Genomic DNA, 18,484 nt, shown 5'->3' on the forward strand with positions numbered 1-18,484 from the left:
GGCAGGTGGGTTCTTTACCACTAGCACCACCTGCCAAGCAGTAATTGTAAAATGCTTTTTTAAAAGTTAAAGAGTGACATCAGAAACATGGCCGAGTGAAAAACTCCCTTTGTCCTTCCCCTTCAGTCTACATCCAATAAAACATCCACAACTCAACAAAGGTTCCTCCGCCCAAAACAAGAGGACAGAGAAAACTCCACACAACAGAACATCTAAAGGTGGGTGGGTTGGAATAGGGGAAATAGACCTGTGGAAACAGTGGAGTGGGTGTGCGCAGTCCCAGCCTTCTGACCGCAGCAGCTGAGCCCACAGGCACAGACAACCCACGAGCAGCCACACTCACAACTCAGGTCTCCAGCTGCACTTGCGCCTGTGCCCACAGGTAACTGGGCAGCAGCGAGCAGCAGTGGGCCTGGGGCACCATCCACAGACAACCCACAAGCAGCCACACTCACAACTCTGGTCTCCAGCGGCACTTGCGCCTGTGCCCACAAGTAACTGGGCAGCAGTGAGAGGCAGTGTCCTGGGGCACCATCCTTCCAGATTCCAAGGGGCCCACGCACCCTCCTATCTGCAGTAGTGGAGTCCGGGAACCTAACACCACCACACACAGGAGAGGTGCCTGTGGACGCTGGCTCCCCTTCAGACATCCCACCCGCCCACAGTGGAGCCTGTGTCTCAAGGGATCCCAGATGCAAGGAAAGAGCCATACCACCCTAGCGATGACGGCAGCTCTGGCAGAAGCAAGGCAGCAATGACCCCAGAGACACAAGAAGCGACAATAAAGGCACAGAGGTGGACTTCATAGAGGGATGGTGAAGTTGGAAAGTGCGCTGAAATAGAAGCAGAGGCAGCTCGGCTAAGATAAACCAAAAACCCATGAGATAGCGCCACCTACCGGAAAACAGACTAAAGGACTCGTAACTCCTGAAAGTGGTGGAGAGGGTCTCACTGGCTGCGAGGAAGGCTGAGGACAGAGCTCCCACCCAGGGGCATGAGACTGTGAAGGAAACTCTGACCTTGCTGACCCCACAGGACCAGTGGGGACCCTATGCCCTTGGCCCATCATGTGACTGATGCTCTGGGAGATCACAGCTGGGCCTCAGTTTCCCCATCCATCCAAGCCCACAGGAGATGTGCAGAGAGAAAAGGCCTGAAGCTCTTGGAAGAAGATGGCCTGAGGCCAGGCTAGTGGTGCCAGTGAACACTCCCAGGGCCCCAGAAACCCCCCACGACCCTGCCTTGGGGCAGGTGAGCCCAGGGAACATGGTTCCTGGAAGCTTCTGGTTTCTCTGTCCGGCCTAGCACCTGCCTGAAGGCCTGGCCTGCCAACACCTCCTGCTTCTCCCCCTGGCCCCCAACCCTCCTGGCCTGGCCTCCCTGGCCCCAGCAGATAGAGCAAGCCTCCACTTCCCCTCCAGGTGAGAAGCGCAGTCCCCATCCCATGGCTGCTGGGTAAAGGGTTCTCTTAGAAGCTGAGGAAATGGGTTGATGGTGGTGGCCTGCTAGTAAAGTGACCTGGTTCCCCGCCACTGACCACAATGCCTTCCAGAAGCCTTGAGGGCATGGGAGTGCTCTGGGTAAAGTGACCACACCACGCCTGCAGCCCAGCCCCAGGGACACAAGATTGTCTTCAGGGGGAAGGGGTGGTGGACAGTCTGTGTATATATGGGAGGATGTGGTGCTTACATACACAGGTGCTTACAGAGGAAAAAAAAATGAAGGTGAACCAAGACGTTAACCGGGAAGCACTGGGACACAGATCACTTGCGATTTTCTTTCTTCTTTATGCTTTTCTGAATTGTCCAAGTTTTCTACAACATGTATTTGTTATTTTTCCAATTTAAAATTTTTACATTAGCTTCTAAATCATCTCAGTTGAAATCTGTAGACAGTTTTTAGATTCAGAGGCACCTTCGTTACCTTAGCACATCATGTAACCCTCACGCCTATGCCTATCCATGAGGAGAGACAGTGTCATTGTCTCCGTCTCATAGATGGGAAAACTGAGGAGCATGTGAAGGGGAACAACCTCTCTGAGGTCACACAGCTAATGAGACCAGAGCCTGACTCCCAAGGACAGACTCCTCCCATGATGGGTTTGCCTGGGGGGTTTAAATCCTGGGTCTTCAAATCTTAGCCAAGACTACTTTGTGTTGATTTAAAAAGACATTCTGAGATGTGATCTGCTAACAGCCCTCACCACCCCAAAAGTCCCAACCTAGACCATGAAGATAAGAGGAGGTCAAGGACAGGAATACCTGCTAATGTGCTATGAAGTGGGCATCAAATGCTTTCACAACAAGTCAGTCCCCTAGGTATCATCCTCACGCCAAGGCACAGGTGAGAAAACAGTATATAGTTCAAGGTCACTAGGGCTGCAGCAATCCACTCAAACATTCAAACCTCCCTTTCAGCCATTCATAGGAAGGCCATTCAAACCACACTCTGTGTTTGGATTTCACCAGCCCTCCAGGCTGTATGGGAAGAGTTTCAGATGGGGGCAGGGTGAGGGTGATGATAGGATCGTGTGAAAGCCCAGCTGGTGGGGAAGATCAGCAACTCCCTGGAAAGGGGAGCCCTGCTGCAGCCCTCTCCTACACTCACGTGTCCTCAAAGCTCCTCTAGAATAAAGGATGCTGTCCCAGATGCTGGGACACATGATCAGTGAGACAGAAGGGAGCCTGACCACAGAAGGCTTACACTGAGAGGAGCAGAAAGTGAACAGAACAACCAACAAATAACTAAGATCATCTCTAATCAGACGAGTGTGGTCAGGCAGTCATCAGAAGCCCAGCACAGTGAGAGCCTTCCCAGGGCAGCAGCCCGGAAGATGGGCAGAAGCAGGGGTGAAGGCTTCGGAGGGCAGAAGGAAAGAGGCAGTGCTGGCTCCAGGCTTCAAGCTCTGGGAGTGGGGAGGGGTGCTGTTCCCCAACAGAAGAGATTCGGGCACCCAGGAGGCCTGAGAAGCCAGCAACTCGCCTCTGCCCATCCCAGGAGAGGCTGCCGTACCTGGGAGGCAGTGGGGTTGAGGGTCAGGTGGACATGTGACCCCAAAAAAGGCAGAGCAGTAGGAGCAGGGTGGAGGGCAAGTGGCCCACCAGGAGGTGCTGGCGGGGGTGGGGAGACTGGAGGAGTTAGGGCTGAGGAGAGAAGGGAAGGGGGACGGAGGGGGATCGAGGGGCGTGTTTTCACAGGAGGCCAGACTTGGCGGAGAGGGTGAGACCACAGCAGCCAGGGACAGAGGGAGAAAAACACGGAACGAGGCCTTCCAGCCCACAGAGGCCACTAATCCCACCCAAAAGGGGACGCGACAGACTCCCAAACCCTTAGGAGAATATAGTGTGCATGCAAGTGTCCCCAGGGAATGAAATAACACCATTTGTAACAATCTGAATGGACCTAGAGATTACCGCATTAAGTGGATTAAGTCAAAGACAAATATCACATGATATCATTATTTGTGGAATTCAAACAAACAGCACAAGTGAACTATTTACAAAGCAGAAATTAGACTCACAGACACTGAAAGCAAACTTAGGGTCACCAAAGTGGATAGCTCTGCTGCTGCTGCTGCTGCTAAGTCACTTCAGTCGTGTCTGACTCTGTGTGACCCCATAGACGGCAGCCCACCAGGCTCCCCCGTCCCTGGGATTCTCCTGAGGGGAGATAAATTAGGAGTTTGGAATTAACATATACACACTACTATATATAAAAAAGATAAACAAGGACCTACTATGTAACACAGGAAAGTATACTCAATATCTTGTAATAATCTATAAAGGAAATGAATCTTGAAAAGAATATGGATGTGAGTATAAATGAATCACTTTCCTCTACACTTAAAACTAACAAGTTCTGGGGAGGCTGTTCTCCAATAGAAGAAATTCAGGCACCTAGGAGCTCTGGGTGCCTTAGTCAGTTAAGTTCAGTCGTGTCCAACTGTTTGAGACCCCATGGACTGCAGCACACCAGGCCTCCCTGTCCATCACCAACTCCCAGAGTGTACTCAAACTCATGTCCAAGAAGTCCATGATGCCATCCAACCATCTCATCCTCTGTCATCCCTTTCTCCCGCCTTCAATCTTTCCCAGCATCAGGGTCGTTTCAAATGAGTCAGTTCTTTGCATCAGGTGACAAAATTATTGGAATTTCAGCTTCAGCATCAGGCCTTCCAATGATTATTCAGGACTGATTTCCTTTAGGATGGACTGGTTGGATCTCCTTGCAGTCCAAGGGACTCTCAGGAGTCTTCTCCAACACCACAGTTCAAAAGCATCAATGCTTCAGTGCTCAGCTTTCTTTATAGTCCAACTCTCACATCCATACATGACTACTGGAAAAACCATAGCTTTGACTAGACGGACGTTTGTTAGCAAAGTAATGTCTGTGCTTTTTAATATGCTGTCTAGGTTGGTCATAACTTTTCTTCCAAGGAGCAAGTGTCTTTTAATTTCAAAGCTGCAGTCACCATCTGTAGTAATTTTGGAGCCCAAAAAAATTAAGCCTGTCACTGTTTCCATTGTTTCCCCATCTATCTGCCATGAAGTGATGGGACCGGATGCCATGATCTTAGTTTTCTGAATGTTAAGTTTTAAGCCAACTTTTTCACTTTCCTCTTCTGGGTGCCTTACAACACTGTAAATTAATTATACTTCAGTTTTTGAAAATGTTTTCTTAAAAGTGTCCCCAGGTTTTCTAACGTCATATTCAGTGGAATACTTGATAAGACACGGAGCCTGCATGAAGGCAGGGAGATGCGTGTGTCCTCTGTGCCTGGCCACCCCACATGCACACGGCATTCATGATGTCCCACAGGACCCCAGATGGAGGTGAGAGGCCACCCTGGGTCCTGGGAGACCTCAGATGCTGAGAGAGGGCAGGGGCTTCTAAGAAACCCAAGAGACCAAGGAAGCCCACCTTCTCTTTCTAATTACTTCTTCCCCACAGGACCCAACAGTTACTTAGAAAATGATGACGGAGGAAAGGGAGAGACAGAAGGAGCTACTTCTCCTTCAGACTGGCAGACTCCCAGTCAGCCAGGCGGAATGTGGGCAGACTGTGAAAATATGCAGTGAAATAATGAATACTCACAGCAGTGCCACTCGCAATGGCCGAAAAGCAGAAACAGCCCAAGCATCCTTTGGTGGGGTGAAAGGTTATACAAAATGTGGTCCATCCACATAGGGGAATAGCATTTAGCCATAAAAAGGAAGAAAGCACTGACACACACTACAATGTGGGTGCATCTGGAAGATCTCTTGCTCATTGAAAGAGGCCAGACACAAAAGGACACATAGTATGTGATTCCATCTACACTCAGTCAGTTCAGGTCAGTTTAGTCGCTCAGTCGTGTCCGACTCTTTGCGACCCCATGAATCACAGCACGCCAGGCCTTCCTGTCCATCACCAACTCCCAGAGTTCACTCAGACTCACGTCCATCGAGTCAGTGATGCCATCCAGCCATCTCATCCTCGGTTGTCCCCTTCTGCTCCTGCCCCCAATCCCTCCCAGCATCAGAGTCTTTTCCAATGAGTCAACTCTTCGCATGAGGTGGCCAAAGTACTGGAGTTTCAGCCTCAGCATCATTCCTTCCAACGAAATCCCAGGGTTGATCTTCTTCAGAATGGACTGGTTGGATCTCCTTGCAGTCCAAGGGACTCTCAAGAGTCTTCTCCAACACCACAGTTCAAAAGCATCAATTCTTCGGCACTCAGCCTTAATCCACAGAGATAGAAAGTAGATCGGTGGTTGCCAGTTGCTGGGTTTGGGGGAGGAGAGATAGGAAATAACTGCTAGTGAGTACAGTGTTTCTTTTAGGAATAATGAAATGTTCTAGAATTAAAGAATTGGTTGCAAAACTCTGTTAATACATAAAAACCACTTAAAAGCGTGAATTGTATCCCATGGGAAGTAAATCTCAGTGAAAAATAAAAATGGGTCTTCCCTGGTGGCTCAGACAGAAAAGAATCTGCCAGCAATGCAGGAGACCCGGGTTAGATCCCTAGGTCAGGACGATCCTCTGGAGAAGGGAAAGGCTTCCCACTCCAGTATTCTTGCCTGGAGAATTCCATTGACAGAGGAGCCTGGCAGGCTACATTCCATGGGGTTGCAGAGTTGGACATGACTGAGCAACTAACCCAAAAAAAAATAAAATAAAAATAAGATAAAAACAGAGAATTTATATTTTTATAAAAATTAAAAAATTGATCCTCACTAGTATAAAAATATACATAGAAATGAGTGGCCACAGAAGCAAACCAGACCTCCAGCAGCGTCTGGCCTCCTGCCTCCGGGCGTGGTCAGGACCATCATGAGTCACAGTGGTTTTGTAGATGGAGAGTCCAGTCCGACGGAAGCAGTCAACCAGTTCATTGTGTCAGGAAAATAATAGTGCTTCCAAGGAAATGGATTCCTCAGAACAAGAGCGAATCTGAAAATAAAAGGAAAAAAACAAAAAAGTGAAGACAAAGCAGCTTTGTGCAGCTTTGTGCAGAATGAAATGCACGTGCCCACCCCAGCCAGGGACGTGAAGGGTGTGATCCTGATGGTTCCGCAGGAGAGCCAACTGCTCTTGTGTTCCCTTTAAACTGGCATTGCACAATATAAACAGGAGTGGTAATATTCACACTAATAATATAAACATTTAATTTTGATTTAACTGGAGTAACATTATTTTTTCACCCACCCACCTACCGTCCCACTCCATCCCTCACCATCGCTGCCTCTCTTAATGCCTGGAGTAACATTTTTAATATCTGTTTGACCACCTGGGGTCTTGGCAGCAGCATGCAGATCTTTTTGCTGCGCGTGGACTCTAGCTGTGGTGCATGGGCTCAGTAGCTCAACTAAGCACGCCTGCTGAGTTGCTCCAAGGCATGTGGGATCCTAGTTCCTGGACCAGGGATAGAACCTGTGTCCCCTGCATTGCAAGGCAGATTCTTAACCACTGGACCACCAAGGAAGGCCCTAGAGTGACAATTTTTAAAACACTATTTTTAAAAACAAAAGAAAGACATGGAAAAGAAGAAAACCTTCCCTTGTGGCTCACCTGGTAAAGAATCCACCTGCAATGCAGGGGACCTGGGTTCAACCTCTGGATTGGGAAGATCTCCTGGAGAAGAGAAAGGCTACCCACTTCAGGATTCTGGCCTGGAGAATTCCATGGCTGTATAGTCCATGGGGTCGCAAATAGTTAGACACGACTGAGCGACTTTCACTTTGTGTTTAGTATCTTTACCGACATTTTTTTCTCATTTGTTGAACAAAGCACCCCACACAGCACGTGGCCAGTCCTATGGTCAGGGAGGAAGGCACCAGGCCTTGTAAACCTATGACTGCAGGTCTCATAGACTGTCCCAGGGAGTCAGAGCCTGGCGACTCAATAGTGAGGACATGGCCCCATGGCCTGAGTTCCTGGTGTCGTCAGCCTGGCCTCAGACCCAGCACCTGAGCAAGGAGGAGCCTGAATCCCCCCAGCCGTGGTGTAGAGGGAGGGATAGAGAACAGGGAGAGGGAGGCCAGCAAGGCCAGGCAGCGAGTGGCCCTGGCCTGACCACCCTTCACTTCTCTGAACCTCAGAGCCCCCTCTGGCCTGTGTACTACATTCTTCTCAGGTTGCAGGAGGGAAACAGCTGAAAGGGAAACATTTTGTGAGCTGCCAGCGTGGAGAGGCACCAGGAGGTAGCAAATCACCAGTGGCCAGGACCTCAGACCCCCATCCCCAAAGACAGGCACTGGTCACTGCAGGAAGGCCCTGGGCGGAGGTCCAAGAACCCTGCTGAGGGGTCATAGTGGCCAAAACAGTGCTACACAAGGCCCGGGGCAGGGAGAGCCATGTTCGTCGAAGTGGCAGGGTGTCCTGGGCTAGAACATCTGGAAATGTGAGCACCCAGGAAGCATTGAGGGGCTCTGTGTTAAAGGTCAAGAGGCCATGGGCCAGGCAGAGGAGTGCAGCCTGGACCAGGGGTGGGCACTGACCATCAGCACATGTGGTCATGCCAAGGTCACCTTTCCTGTCCAGGCCCTCAGGGCAGAAGGATGGAGGAAGTTTCCCCAGAGAAGGAGGGGCACGTCACCTGGGTGTTCATCCCGCCCCGCTCTCAGGGCACGGGAGGGGCCCTTCTGGGAAGAGGCCTTCCCGGTGTCCACCCTGCGAGGAAACAGCCCCGACACTGAACTTGCCCCTCCCTTTCTCAGATCCCCAACATTCTCCTCACAGAGCATGTAGCCTATAAACACAAGGTCATATTTCTTCCTTCTGTCTGTCCTTCTTGCTGTAGAACATTCAGGAAAAGACAAAAAGACACCATGGGAGAAAGACAACGCCCTCCCAGATAACCCCGCCCCTGGGCTCCTTCTCCTCTCTTACCTGTGGACCACGTGCTGAACTGGACCGGTCACTCCGTGTCCCTGAAGGGCCCCTCTGTGACCACGGGAAACAACACCATGTTGGGTCATGGTGGATATTTCTTCCTCCTTCTGCCCTTCATTTTCTTAGTTCTCACAGCAAGCATGCATTACTTTCAAAGTGGAAAAAAAAATCGTACACCATATTAGGAATTCTTTTTTTATTTACAAACGTGGCCTAAGGCAGCAACTGCCCAGCCTAAGGTCTGTCCAAACCGGAAGCCCCTCGGCCCCACTAGGCCAGCGCAGCCCCGCCATGGTCCTCCCCCCGCCACACCCTTTAAAGATGCCCCAGGCCCACAAGCCACCACCTGCCACCTGCCTACCACCCACCACCATGCAGTGTCTTGCCACCCTGGCCCTGACCCTACTCACCCCTGGAGGCTTCCCTCGCCCTGGCCCCTGCCCTCAGCTTGCAGGTAGGCCCAGGAGGGTCATCCTGATCCCTCCACTGCAGGTGTGCCTCTGAAACACTTCCAGACCTGGCAGTTTGGTGATTGAGACCAGAGGAAAGAACAGTGAAGGCTATCCTGTGGAAGGCCAGTAACTATGGAAGAACAGGGTGCTGCCCAGAAATGTCCATGAGCTGGAGGCCTAGAACTGCAGGGCCGAGGCCATGTCCTGGGGCGAAATGTGACTGGGCACTTAACTGGGCATGGAGAGAGCCTGTCCTGGCCCCTCAGAGGCTTAACTCTATCCCCTGCAGTGGGCCCGCAGCCTTGTTTCCTAATTTTCACAGCTGACTGACTTTTGTCAGGCGGATCATATTTCTGGCAGTTTTTTCCTTCCTAGAAGCAGAGCATTGGGGTGCTGGAGACTGGGCTCCCCATGGTTTTTGTCTTTGCCCCACCTTGCTTTTTCCCTGAGGAGCCAAGGGGAGATGGGAGGAGGGACCCAGCCACCCCATCCCTCACCCCCGGCCCATCCTGTGTGCAGGACAGCTTTGTGCCCAGAGCTCAGCTCCTCGGAGAAAGATTCCTGCACTGCTTCCTGTGTCAACGTTGAGAGCTGTCCCCAGGGAACCAAGGGCTGTGCCAAGAGTCCCTGCAGCCGGTCCTGTGTGGTCCCCCTCATGGGTAAGGCCTCCGACCCTGCGCCCCAGCAGAGCCCCATAAACTGGAGGAACGGAGGGCCCAGCTTTGTCAAGGGTCCCCTCAGCCCTGCATTCCACGCCTTTCTCTCAGTGAACCCCCCAGCAGCCCCGTGAACTCAGCCCGGCCATAACAGGGGCTTCACCAGCTGGACTGACCTGAGGCCCAGCTGAGGCTCCGCCTCCTCCTCCCAACATCATCAGGGCCCTGCCCAGTGCTGTCTCCCTCCTAGCCTGGGCCCTGAGGCTCCAGACCAACAAGGGGGTGTGTGGTCGGGTGGGGAGGGTGTCTTCCGGTGACCAGCAGCTGAGCAGACCTAGCAAGACAGTGGGCAGTGACCCCTGGCCCATCTCTCCGCCAGCACCTGTCCTGAAGGCTGGCCACTGCCCCTGAGTGCAGACCCCATTGGCCCCAAAGTTCTGCTTGGAGAGAAGTGAGTGCTCTAGGGACGACCAATGTAGGGACAACCTGAAGTGCTGCTTCAGCTCGTGTGCCATGAGGTGTATGGTCCCCACCACAGGTGAGCATCCTGAGACACCGCCCTGAGGCTTGTGGGCTTGGCTTCTCCCTTTGCCTCCTGTGACCTGGGGGCCTCCACAGGGTCCCAAGAGGAGTACGATACAGAAGATGGCGGGGGCTCAGATGGCAGCAACCAGGGTTGAACCAGCTGCTGCTGTTGCTAAGTCGCGTCAGTCGTGTCCGACTCTGTGGGACCCCATAGACAGCGGCCCACCAGGCTCCCCCATCCCTGGGATTCTCCAGGCAAGAACACTGGAGTGGGTTGCCGTTTCCTTCTCCAATGCATGAAAGTGAAAGATGAAAGTGAAGTCGCTCAGTCGTGTCTGACTCTTAGTGACTCCATGGACTGCAGCCTACCAGACTCCTCGTCCATGGGATTTTCCAGGCAAGAGTACTGGAGTGGGGTGCCATTGCCTTCTCCATGCACCAGCTGCAGGTTTCTGCAAAGCCTTCATGCCACTGGGTTACACAGTGGGTCTCAGACCAGCCAAGGGGGCTCAGAGGAACCGAGAGACATGCCTGGTGGTGCATGGTCCAGCTAGGCCCACCAGCAATGTCTGTGCCTATGCCACTTAGTCTGGAAAGGAGCTCTGCATTAGGAGTCCAGAGACATGGTTCCCAAATAACAGTCCCTACCAGCTGTGAGCTGCCTGCCTGCCCATGGGCGATGGTGAGGGTCTGGGATGGTGGGTGTGGAGGGCTCACTGGCCTGCCCATAGCATCCTTCCCTCCCCTGCCCCCACTGTGGCTGTGTTCCTCCTCCTCTGAGGCCTCCGTGTCCCCTGCAGAGGACCCTCCACAGTGAGGGACAGCTCTGACAGCCCCTGGCTGCCAGGAGTGACAGTCTGAGTCCACTCAACTGGAACCTTCTCTCTCGGATCCAGACAGCTCAAGATGCCTCCTACCTGCTGCTAATAAAACCCACACTCAGCCTCATGTCTCCCCATCCTCTGTCTGTCCTTGGCACCTGCTGGGAGGGACGAAGCACACAGGCCTTGCCTCCGGGAGCTCCCCAGCAGGCCTGCCTGGAAGCTCCTGGAAACAGGCAGTTCCACCTGGTGATGAGTGTGTGTGGAAGCAGAGCCAGGAGCTGGGAGCTGGGGCTCTGGGCTGGGAGGGACTTGTCCACCAGGCTCTTGGTCTGACCCCTTGCAGAAGCGTTTCTGGGCTCGGGTTGGGGAACAGGAACAGAGCTTGCACGGAGGGCTTGGGGTGTAGAAGTCACCAAATTTCACTAGCCTTGAGTTGCTCAGGGGGCACATGGAGGGCAAAGGGTTACAGGCCATTCCCCAGGCAGCCTGGGTTTGGGGGGTTTATATATATATATAATTGGCTGCACTGGGCCTTAGTTGCAGCATGTAGGATCTTAGTTCCCTGACTAGGTATCAAACCCAGGCCACTGAATTGGGAGCACAGAGTCTTAACCACAGGACTACAGAGAAGTCCCTGGCAGCCTGCTTTAGAACCTCCAGTGAAATGTGTACACTCCACACCCGATGAGTGCCTGGTAATTCATTTCAGTTCTGACAAACCCACCCAGAGGGGAATTCACTGGCAGTCCAGTGGTTAGGACCCCTCAATTTCACTACCAAGGTCCCAGGTCTGGGAACTAAAATCTCAGAAGCTGTGCAGGTCAGCCAAAAATAAAAAGGGAAAACCAGCCAAGGTTCAAGTCAGGCCCCACAATTAAGGGCTCAGTCCCACAAGGCTGTAAATTCAGGGATTCCCACACCCCGCACAGAATAAATTGGTAGAACGCCAAGAGTCGCCTCACTAGAGTAAACTCAGGTACAGAATAAACTGCTAGAAAGACCCACAGAACTCTGAAAGCACAATGCTTATGTTTTAGTTCTGTTATAGAGGATACAGACCAGGAAGAGCCAAATGAAGAGACACATAAGGAGAGGAGGGGAGAGGGTACAGGAGCCCATCCCAGCACATTAACCATCGCCAACCCAGACGACCCCTGAGCTTCTACGTCCATAGATTCTCTCGAGGCGTCTGCTTATTAAAAATAATGTTAATTATTTTAATGTGTTTATTCTCATAATGTTTATTAAAAACATTATGAGAAAATCACCAGCAATCAGTGATTAACTCAATCCCCAGTCTTCGAATCACGCAGTTGTTTCCTCCAGCCACCAGCCCCATTCCCAAGCTACCTCTGCACCCCCATGCCAAGAGTCACCTCATTAGTGTAAACTCAGGTGCAGAAAGGGCTTCCCCGGTGGCTCAGTGATAAAGAATCTGTCTGCCAATGAAGGAGACACAGGAGACTTGGGTTCAGTCCCTGGGTTGGGAAGTTCCCCTGGAATAGGAAATGGCAACCCACTCCAGCGTTCTTGCTTGGAAAATCCCACAGACAGAGGAGTCTGGCGGGCTACAGTCCATGGGGTCGCAAAGGTCGGGCGTGACCAAGCACGCACGCACACAGATACAGAAAGGGGGCTCTTTACAAATAGCAAAAGACTTCTATCTCTTTCACTCAAGAAATCTGAATAATTTTTGAAACCGTGTGCCAGGGCCAAAGACCAGATTTAGTTTCTATGTGAGCAGCCTAGTTTTTGGCACCTCCCTGTGAGCCCCTATAACCTTGATACTTTAACACCTGCCCTACAGGCATATACTGGACACCTCGATGATACGCCAGCTCCCTCCTGCCTCCCCCACCTCCCTCCTTGGGTGTGCAAATTAACCAATCCAGAGACCACCACCTCCTCTATGGAGGTCCTATACTCCAGGTCACTTTCCCAGTGCAAGGCCAGGGACCAGACAACTAGGGGCAGCCCCCACACCCCAGAGCACACTGACATTATTCACACAAACCAGTCCTAAGGCTGCTCATCCTAACTCTCCCGCTCCTCCCAAGGAAACCACAGTAAAGGCTCCTGCCAGTTTCTCTCCTCTCCTGGACTCCACCCCCCATCTCCTGGCAGACCCTCACTTCCCACTGTGGTCCTTCGTGGAGTGATGTGTCTCCTCTTGGGAACTGTAATAAACTGCCTTCACTGGGAGTCATCACAGATTTTCTATTAACATACTATATTTTAATACAGTCACTGGGAGCTAGACATCCTTCCCAGAGAGAACCAGAGGCTGTGAGGGGATTCTCTCCCCATCCACCACCGCTCAAGGTTTGCTCACAGCAGCCTACCCCAGAGCCCCCTACTAGGCTGACCCCCTGGCCCTCCCACAGTTTCACCACCCCTACATTGCCTGGAGAGGCTGTCCCCTGCTACACAGGTCCTCAGTGCCAACAGCCCCCAGAGCAGGAGCCCAGGTGGAAGCGAGGAGAGAGTGTAAGAAGGGCCCCATTAATGCAGCTCAGCACCCGGGCCACGGGCTGCCACGCCCAGGCCCCATGCTGCATACTGTACTGCGCACCTCTCCACCCCGCACCAGGAGGGCTCTGCAGGACTCGCTGGTGGACAAGATGGGAAGGCTGCGGGAGGTGGGGGAACGGGCAAGGGGTGGGGGGTGGGGTGGAAAGCTAGAATGAGCATGGTGGAAAGAAGGGCAAAAGGGAAGGTTAGATAAGTCATTCCATGGGGTGTGGGGCCATAGCAGCTGGCAGTGTTCAGGATTCATGAGGGCAGAAGGCTCACCAGCCTACTGTCCTCCTCAACCAGGCTCCTAAAATGTTGGCAACTCTGGAAACGCCTATGCAAAATCTCACCAGCACAAGACGGAAGACCTAAAAAGATGACAGCAGATGACCCAACAAAATGGCCTGATGGCAAGCTTATTCTACTATTCTTCCAATCTGTTCGACTCATGTGCTAGAGTTCCTTCCTTTTAGCCCACTGTTCTTTCTTAATATAACAGCTTTATTGAGGTATAATTCACCTAACATAAAATTCATTCTTTAATGTGAACTCAGTGACTTGTTATATATGGTTAATACAATTCCAGATCATTTTCACCACCCCAAAAAGAAATCCTATACCCATCACTCCCCTTTTCACATCACCACCACTCTCCAACCACCACCCAGATCACCACTTCCACCATCTCCCCAGCCCCTGGAAATCATTCATCTACTTTTGAGTCTATGGACTTGCCTCTTCAGAACATTACATATAAATGAGGACATAATATATAGTCTCACCTGACTGGCTTTTGTTGACTGAAAAAAAAAAAAATGCACAGCCTAAAAGATGAGAATTCTGTTTTATATGGTGGACTTTCTGAAGACTTCTAGACTAGGGGAGCAGACTCTTAGATTGCTCTGAGGATGACTCTGAAGAGGTAAAAGAGGAGTCAGGATTTGTAGGAGTTTTGTAACAAAAACTATGTAGTCAGACCATCAAATGGTTACTGTTAATTAAAGAAAACCTGGCATCTCAAGTTAATTAGTTTAGTGATAGATTCTATGTATGGGAAGATGCAAGAGTCTGGGCTCATTGAACTCACTCCTTTGATATGCCCCTTAGTTATCTAGGGCCAGTATCCCAGTCTTTCCCATTCTGAGTACCCTTAGGGTGCATCATTGAGGGGTGGCTGTTAGCAGCTGAGGGCCCGGCAGCCCAGGACAGCTCATTTGTCTCCAACTTGAGTTCCTTGAGGATGGTGGTGGGGTGGGAGGCACACAGCTGTAGTGGCTTGACGGCTGGAAAATCCTTTGTTCACTGATACAGCATTCACACTACTTTCACATAACATAATGTTTTAAAGTTTCATCTATATTAATTTTGGCTAATATTCCTTTTTATAGTTTGTTCACTCATCCATTGGTTATCCATTGGGCTGTTTATAGTTTGTTCACTCATCCATTGGTTATCATATGGGCTGTTTATACTTTTGGGGTTTTATGAGTAATACTTGTATGCACATTTGCATACAAGTTTTGGTGTTGACATTTTCCATTTCCTACATACTAAGGAGTCACACAGTAATTCTGTTTTGAGAAAATGCCAAACTGTTTTCCAAAGCTGTACCACTTATACACCCACCAACAATGTATGCATATTCCAATTTCTCCATACCTTCACCAGAACTTGTTATTTTCTGGGCTTTTCACTTCAGCCATCCTACATGGATATGAAGTGGTTGTGATTTTCACTTGCATTTCCTAATCTTTTCATTTGTTTATGGATATTCATGTATTTTCTTTGGAGAAATGTCAATTCAAAATTTTTGGCCATATTTAAACCGGGTTATTGCATTTTATTGAGTTTTTTGATTCAACATATTTGAGATTCATGTATATCCTTATGTGAATCAGATTTTTATTCCTTTTTTCTTATTAGTATTGTTTGTTGAGTGAAAAGTACAGGAGTTCCCATATAGCCCTCAAACACATACACACACATACCCTCTTGAGTGATACATGTATTATTATCAGTGAATCTACACCGACACATTATTATCATTCAAACCACAGTTTACATTAGGGGTCACTTTTATTGTTGAACTCTATGGGTTAGGCAAATATGTAACATGTATCCACCAGACAATTTGGAGGGCCCTAAAAATCTGTGCTCCACCTATTTATCTCTCCTTCCCCTCAACCGCTGGCCTTTTTACTGTCTCCATAATTCTGCCTTTCCCAGAATGTCTTATAGTTGGGATCGTACAGCACACAGCCTTTTCAGGTAGGCTTCTCTCACTTAGTAACTTGAATGTTAAGTTTCCTCCTTTTTTTTTTTTTCATGGTTTAATAGTTCATTTCTTTTTAACACTGAAAAACATTCCACTGTGTGAATTTATCACAGTTTATTTAGGATATCTCTTTGGTGGTTCAGACAGTAAAGCATCTGCCTGCAATGCAGGAGACCCGGGTTCAATCCTTGGGTTGGGAAGATCCTCTGGAGAAGGAAATGGCAGCCCACTCCATACTCTTGTCTGGAAAATTCCATGGATGGAGGAGCCTGGTAGGCTACAGTCCACGGGGTCACAAAGAGTCGGACACGACTGAGCAACTTCACTGCACTTAAAAAAAATGGTTATTTGCACCAGGTCCTGGCTGCAGCATGTGCGATATAGTTCCCTGACCAGGGATCAAACTGGGGCCCCCGCATTGGGAGGGCAAAATCTTAGCCACAGGACCACCAAAGAGGCCCTTGAAGGACATCTTGATTGCTTCCAAGTTTGGACAATTATGAATAAATTTGCTATAAACATCTAGCAAGCTTCTAGGTGCAGGTTTCTGTGTGGATATAAGTATCCAACTCCTTTGCGTAAATAAAAAGCAGCACAGTTGCTGTATTGAATTAGTCCATTAGGGCCACTGTAACAAAAATACCATACATTTTGTGGCCCCAAAACAACAATAATTTATTTATCATAGTTCTGGAGGCTGTAGGTTCAAGATTAGGCATCAGCACAGTTTGATTCTCCTGGGCTTCCCCAGTGGCCCAGCAGTAAAGAATCCACTGGCAATGTGGGAGAAGCAGGTTTAGTCCCTAGACCAGGGAGATCCCCTCAGGAGGAAATGACAACCCACTCCAATATTCTTGCCCGGAAAATCTCAAGGATAGAGGAGCTTGGAGGGCTACAGTCCACCGGGTTGCAAAGAGTCAGACATTATTGAGTACCTGTGCACATACATATACATACACACACACACAGACACACACACACAGTCCGTAGGGTTGCAAATAGTTAGACATAGCTGAGCACCTGTGCACACACACACACAATGTTCTCCACGGTGGAAGGAGCAAGGGAGCTCTCTGAGGTCTCTTTCGTAAGAGAACTCAATCCCAACACAAAGCCACCACTCTCATTCCCTAATCACCTTCCAAAGGCCCAACCTCTTAATACCATCACCATGGGCAACAGGTTTCAACACAAGAATTTGAAGGCGGGGGGCAGGCATAAACACTCAGTTCACAGAACACAGTAAGAGTATGTTTTGTTTTTTAAGAAACTACTAAACTGTCTTTGAAAGTAGCTGTACTTTTTTGCACTCCCACCAGCAAAGGATGACAGTTCCTTCTTACCGTATTTAAATATAAGTAGATATCTGAGGATAAAAACCAAATATGAATACCAACAAAAGGAAAAAAGAACAGCAACTACAGAGAGAAGAAAAGCTAGGAGGAAAAAATCCTTACCACAAAAATCCTGAGATAAAATATTGTAATCATGAAAGAACAAAAAAAGATACATACCATAAAAAAGGAACATTCAACAGCCAAAAAGGAGCTTTTGGAAAGTAAAAGTATGATAGCAGAAATCAAATTTTCAGAAGAGCTGCAAGCCAAAGTTGAGGAAATCTCCAAGAATGTAGCGCATAAACACATAAACAGATAAAGAGTAGAAGAGGTAAAACAAGAAAGCTAGAGAAAACCAAGTATCAGCCCAGAAAAGCCAATATTCAAATCCAGGTGTTTCAAAGAGAAGAGAGAAAGCAGAGGAAAGGAAATATTCAACAAAATATATAACAAGTTTCACTACTGAGAAAATGAGTTTTTAGATTGAAGGCTCTTCTTGTGCTCAGTCAATAAGACATAGACTCACACCGAGTAACATCACTGTGAAATATCAGAACCCTAGGCATAGTGAGAAGATACAAACTTTTAGAAATTTGGAAGGAAAAAAAAAAAAAAAAACGGATGGAAGGAAAGGACAAGAAGGAAGAAGGAAAGGAGGGCAGGTGAACAAAACATCTCACATACAATTTCTAGACTTCTCACAAACACCAGAAGCATGAAAGCTAGAGGCTCACAGACTAAGCCTACAAAATCAGAAAATGATTTCTAAAATACAGTACCCAGTCGAACTACCAATCAGGCAGGATACAAAAAATACATTTTAGACCTGCAAGTCCTTTAGAAACGTAATCTCCTTGGAATCACTTCTCGTAGAAGTACTGGAGGATGTGCTCCACCCAAACAAGGGCAGAAACCAAGAAATAAGGTAAATGACAGGAAATAAGAGAGCAAGCATCATGGGAAGCAAAAGGAACCAAGCACATGGTAAAGGGAGAGACATCCCAGGACGACACCCGCGCTGAGAGCATAGTGGTGATAATCCACACTGAAGGTCATAAGCCTCAAAAAAGAGACTCCTTCGGTAAGATTAACCTGGTGACCTATCTTAAGTGTCAGAACATCTTGAGAGATTTCGACTCTGATGCTATGAAGGATTTGGAGAATTTGTGATAAATACATGGAATCTTAATCAACCCCCCAAAAAGCAGTTAATTCCATGGAAATAGAAATTTGTGCAAGAAAAAAAAATTAATCAAGTCCACATACAGACCTCAAATATATCTTGTTTGGCTTACCCCGCAGTTACTTTTGTAATTAAAGGTAAACACTTAAAAACCAAGAGATTGCACATACAATTCCATAATCCTACATTCTTTTTTGGAAAAACTGCAAGATCTCGGCAAATGGTGCCCTACATTTCCGCAGACCTAGGCTGAGAGGCCTCCCCAGCGAGTCACAGCCCAGCCCACTCCTGGACAGTGTACAAGCCGGGGCTTCTTTACAGAGACATAGAGGCCGGCGGGGAA

This window comes from Budorcas taxicolor, chromosome 4, assembly GCF_023091745.1.
Source record: "Budorcas taxicolor isolate Tak-1 chromosome 4, Takin1.1, whole genome shotgun sequence".
Classification (NCBI taxonomy): Eukaryota; Metazoa; Chordata; class Mammalia; order Artiodactyla; family Bovidae; genus Budorcas; species Budorcas taxicolor.